This window comes from Lipotes vexillifer, unplaced genomic scaffold (genome assembly GCF_000442215.2).
Source record: "Lipotes vexillifer unplaced genomic scaffold, Lipotes_vexillifer_v1.1 scaffold1117, whole genome shotgun sequence".
Lineage (NCBI taxonomy): Eukaryota > Metazoa > Chordata > Mammalia > Artiodactyla > Lipotidae > Lipotes > Lipotes vexillifer.
The window spans coordinates 1,308,706-1,314,705 of NW_006778824.1; positions in this window are offsets into that span (position 1 = coordinate 1,308,706).

Genomic DNA, 6,000 nt, shown 5'->3' on the forward strand with positions numbered 1-6,000 from the left:
AGGCCAATCAAACAGGAAACGGTGTTCAACCTCTTCAGCTGTCAGGGAAAGAAGGCAAGTAAAAACCACACTGAGACACCACTACACGCCCAGGGAAACGGCTGAAATTAAAGACCGTTCCAAGTGTTTGCAAGGATAGGGAACAACAGGAACCCTCACACACCACTTGCGGGAGTGAAAACTGGCAAAATATCCACAAAAGCTAAACATCCACACATCCCAGGACCCAGAAATCTCACTCTAGATGCACAGCCACCAGAAACACATATGTGTACCATTAAAGCACTTACAAGAATGTTCACAGTAGCATGTTTGCAAGAGAAACGACTCAAATGTCCATCAACAGTAGAAAGGATGCATAAATTGTGGAATGTTCACATGGTGGAGTACCACACAGCAGTGGAAGTGAACAAACAACCACTGCACACAACAATACGGATTAGTTTCATGAAGAAAATACTAAGGAGTACTTACACCACGATCCTATTTATATTAGGTTCAGAAACAGGGGAATGGAATCCATAACGTCAGCAGCTGGGGTGGAAAAGGGCTGCGGGTAAGGGTTAGGTGCTTTCTTGATCTGGGCCCTTTCCAAGGATGTTTGCATCTGTGAGCACCACTGCGCCGCACACGCGGGCGTCTCCCCGTGTCCTGTTTATTCCTATCCATCTCCTCCGCATCTGGCCCTGTGCTTCCGCAGCCTGGCTCGAGAGTCCACCCTCCCCAAGCCTCTCTCTGACTACAGCCTCACCCTCTCCTTGGAATGCTCCCTCCATCTTCCTGCTCTGAGACATGCTGATCCCTGAGCTCCCCCAAAGCCCTCTCCGGTGGCGGCTGTTTGCTCCCCAACGCCCGCTCAGATTTTCGTCTGATGCTCCCAGACCACTGATCCCTCCTGCTTCACAACACCCCCTTCACACCTTTTCCTCTCACACTTCCAGCACCTCAGCCACCCACACCTCACTTTCTGTTAATAATTCTGTGCTATTTCTCTGAAAGACAGAAATGCCCGGAAGAGATCGTCCACACACACCCACGAACAAATACAGCACCTGCGGGGACTGACCCCCGCTTCCCTGTGGCAGCGGGAGGCGCCGCTGCTTCTCGCTGGGACCAACCAGAGCAGGAGGCCCTATGCTACTTGGCCCCTCGAGGACGCGCTCCTCTGCCAATCTTCCCTCTTGTCCCCTCTAACAGACTCTGCCCCCATTTTCAAACAGGGGCGCTGCAATCTCTCACCTTAAGGAAAAAAGTGGCCCCACCCCTCTTCTGGCCTCTGCCGCACCTTGGTCCTCCTAAAGCAGAGCCGGCTGGCTCACTGCACTCACTGCCTTCCACTCTCTCCTGAGCCCCCTCTAAGGACTGTCTGCTCCCACCACTTGGCAAGCGCACCTATTTCAACCCACCCAGCTCCTCTGCCACCATCACCAAACCAGTCAACTTTCCCCGTGCATGAACGTGTAAGACGTGAACTGAGGGTGTGGCCATTTATCTCATACTCCCTTGCACCTGTCAAGAGTGGCATGCAGCCACATATTATATGACTTCATTTAAATGAAATGTGCAGAACAGGCAAATCCATAGAAACAGAAAGTAGGTTAGTGGTTGCCAGGAGGTGGGGGAGGAAAGATTGAGAAGGGACTGCTTGTGAGTTTCTTTTGGGAGTGATGAAAATGTTCTAAAATTAGCTAGTGGTGATGGCTGCAAACTCTGCGAACATACTAAAAACACTGAACTGTACACTTTAAAAGGATGAGTTTCATGCTATGTGAATTATATCTCAATAAAGCTGTTTTTTGAAAGTACACCATAAAATGATTGGATCAAGTCATTAAAAGGGTCTTTGTGACTTGTAACCTTTCTCGGTTATATGCTAAAAGTAGACTACATTATTTCAACGTTTTCTAAACAAAACCCTGCTATGAATTTTTCAACAAAACACTATTTTAAATCCCCCTTCCATTTAAACCTGAAGATCCCTTGCTTTTGGTTTTGTTCTTTTTTGTTACTTCTTGCAAAGCATGTGCATAAGGAGATAAAGGCAGCAGAAGGATATGGTGAATCTTTTATTGTTGTTTATCAGGAAAATTCGTGTTTACATCATTCCCTAACTAGATGTCTTGCCTAATGAAGTTCAGTAGACTTCAAAACTTAGGAAACCACATTTAACCTGTTATTAAAATTAAAGCCCACTGGAAAATTAATCACTCTTTTCAAGGAAAATCCAATTCATACAGAATATTCCATTCTATTCCCCCCACCACATGTTAAAAATTAGAAAGTTTTAACCCAAAAGGCTATCTGACTGTCCATCTTAACCTTTCTCCCACACTTGAATTACAGCTAGGAGATTTTATGCTTAATTTCTAGTAATACTAGTAATTCTTTCGGTGAATTAGAACTGTGTGGTCCACGGCAGAAGCCTGATCCAAAGCAAGCCAAAGCACTCTGTAACTATGAAGGACAGGGCAATGTCTCTGTAACACAATCATCGAAGTACTTACTAGGCTCTTTTGAAAATTAAAAAGCAGCATCTTGTCCTAAAATGATTCCAGCCCACCTCTGCACACTGCATCTGGAGCAATTTTTATTTTTAAACACAAATGCGATCGCTATTTTCCCACTAAGACACATCACGTGAATCCCCACGGCCCTTAGGAGAAAGATCAGAATCCTCCTTCTCTTCTCCCCTTTCCTTTCTATGGTCTGATCACCCAGGCCTCTTTCAGTTTCCTGAACTGGTCGTAATTCTTCCTGTTTCAAGCCCTCTTCCACGTTCTACTTTGCCTGGACCACGCCTCCCATCCCTCAACCCAGTCCATGCCCATCCATCCTTCACTTTAGAGCTCAAAGGGCCACTGCCCAGGGAACCCCTTTGACTCCTTCTGGAGCCCTCATCACAATGGCAATTAACTAGTTAACTGCTTCCATCCTAGGACCGTGTCTGTTGAAGAGCAGTGCTTTGCTCAGGGTACCTTCCACACCATGGATGGATGCACAAGAAGCAAGAATGAGGAGGTCAAACTTCATTTATTGCCTCGGGTCACTAACTATTCTCAGCAAAGGTTCTTCTTTCAGCCCCTCTCCACTGCTGCATACCTAGACATGTAACAACACACAGCCCCTCACTGGATTTCAGACTCAGTCAAACTAGCAAGAAGACAGTGACTAGTATTTTTGTCATCTACAGTAAAAAGGTCATTACCTTGAGGAACTGGTACCAAAAGAAGAATAACCTGTGTCTAAATTTGAACCTAGTCCATCACATTAGAAAAACAAGGCTGCTAATGTTTCTCCTTAAATGCCAACTTTTGTTAGCATCTGTTAGGAACACACACAGCCCTGAGATTCTTCCTTATAACTAAGTACAAAGTTAAGTATATTTAAACACACATGAAAGAACTCACAGATATCTAAGTTAGAGAAACCCTAAAATAGGCAAGATTATCAAGTAAGTGAGAACTTTACCAGGTGAATGATAAAACAAGTCAGAGTTTACCAAACTTTAAGCAATTATCCACCCCAACTTTGTGATTTTTTACTATAGAAAAAACTTATAACAAGCTGTTTTTGACCAGTAATTTCACTCCATGCATATAAATAATCCAATTTCCAAATACCTTTTCAGGAATACATTTATAGTTTAAGGGTAAAAATTTAAAAAGTACATTCAATGACCAAAAACAACATAAAAAATGAGGTTAGAGGGCTTCCCTGGTGGCGCAGTGGTTGACAGTCCACCTGCCGATGCAGAGGACACGGGTTCGTGCCCCGGTCTGGGAGGATCCCACATGCCACGGAGCGGCTGGGCCTGTGAGCCATGGCCGCTGGGCCTGTGCATCCGGGGCCTGTGCATCCGGGGCCTGTGCTCCGCAACGGGAGAGGCCATAACAGTGAGAGGCCCGCATACAGCCAAAAAAAAAAAAAAAAAAAAAATGAGGTTAGAAACGTATTATTTCTATTTCAAAAAATCCATATCTAATTCTGCCTTAAAATGGAATGAAATTCTGAAACATTCAAGAGAATGAGAAGACAAGCTACAGACTGGCAGAAAACATTTGCAAAAGACACATCTGATAAAGAACTGGTATCCAAATATACAAAAGAACTCTTAAAACTCAACAATAAGAAAACAACCCAATTACAAAATGGGCAAAAGACCTTAACACACACCTCACCAAATAAGATATACACATGGCAAATAAGGATATGAAAAGATGCTCCACAGCATATGTCATCAGGAAAATGTAAAGCAACACACAATACCGCTACACACCTATTAGAATGGTCAAAATCTAAAACCACTGACACCGCCAAGTGCTAGAGAGGGTGTGGAGTGGCAGGAACTCCCTTACATCGCTGGTGGGAACGCAGAGCAGAGCAGTGCAGCCACTGCAGGAGACAGCTCGACGGCTTCTAACAAAAATAAACGTCCTCTTACCATATGGTCCACCCAGCAACTTTGTTCCTTGGTGTTTACCCAAAGAAGTGGAAAACGTACATCCACACAAATGTCTGTAGCAGCTTTATTCATAACTGCCAAAACCTGGAACAACCAAGATGTCCTTCTGTAGGTGAACGGGTTAATAAACTGTGGTCCATCCAGACAATGGAATATTATTCAGCGTACAAAGAAACGAGCCACCAAGCCATGAAAGACAGGGAAGAACTTTAAATGCTTATTACAAAGTGAAAGAAGCCAATCTGAAAAGGCTGCCTACTGTATGATTCAAACTCTATGACATTCTGGGAAAGGCAGAACTATGGAGACAGTAAAAGAAACAATCAGTGGTTGCTGGCGTGGGGTGGGGGGCCGGCGGAGGAAGGGAGGGGTGAACAGGCTGAGCAAAGAGGAGTTTGAGGGCAGGGAAGCGACTCTATGAGACTATACTGATGGAGACGTGTCATTACACATTTGTGCAAATCCACAGAATGCACAACGTCAAGAGTGAACCCTGAGGTCAACTATGGACTATGGGTGATGATGATGTGCCAATCTTGGCTCTTTGACTGCAACACGTGTAACATGCTGTTACGGCAGGGGGTGCTGACCGTGGGGGAGGTTGAAGGGGGAGGGTGGTATATGGGCAATTGTTGTACCTTCCTCTTAATTTCTCTGTGAACCTAAAATAGCTCCAGAACAATAAAATCTTTAAAAAATTCTGATACATGCTACAACTTGGGTAGATCTTGAAAACATTATTTGTAGTGAAATAAACCAGATACAGATGGACAAATATTGTATAATTCCAGTTTTATATGCAGTTCCTGGAATAGGAAAATACAGAGACAGAAACCAGAAGAGAGATTTACCAGGGGCTGCAGGGAGGAGAGAAGAGGGAGTTGTTATGTAACAGGTGAGTTTTCGTTGGAGATGATGAAGTTTTGGGCGGAGGCAGTGGCGGTCACACAATACTGTGAATGTCATTAATGCCACTGAGTTGTACACGCAGGAATAATTAAAATGATCAATATTAAGCTATGTATAGTTTATCGCAATTAAAAAAATTCACAAACCTTAAAAAAAAAAAAAGCCAAATCCACGTTACCCTGAGTGTTATTTTTTTCTCTGTAGGTCAAATGAAACAAGGAGATGCAACCTCAGGAGCCAAGTCTGAAAGGTGAGGGGCACCTGTTCTCCCTAAACCTAGCCTGCCCTCTGCCGGCCACCACCAGGCCTGCACAGCCAGCAACCCCAAACGTAAATTTTTTTTTTTTTGGCCGCGCCACACACAGCTTGTGGGATTTTAGTTTCCCAACCAGGGATTGAACCTGGGCCCTTCCCTGGGCCCTCAGCAGTGAGAGTGCAGAGTCCTAACCACTAGACCACTAGGGAATTCCCCCAAAGGTAAACTTTCAATGGATTTCTAAAACAACAATTCATACAATTATATTATTTTACTTAGGAACACATTTTACCCTGAACAGTACTTTAAAAGGCACATAGAAAGTCCTAAGTGGATAATTTCATAATTCCAATCAATTTCTCCTTTTCCTGCT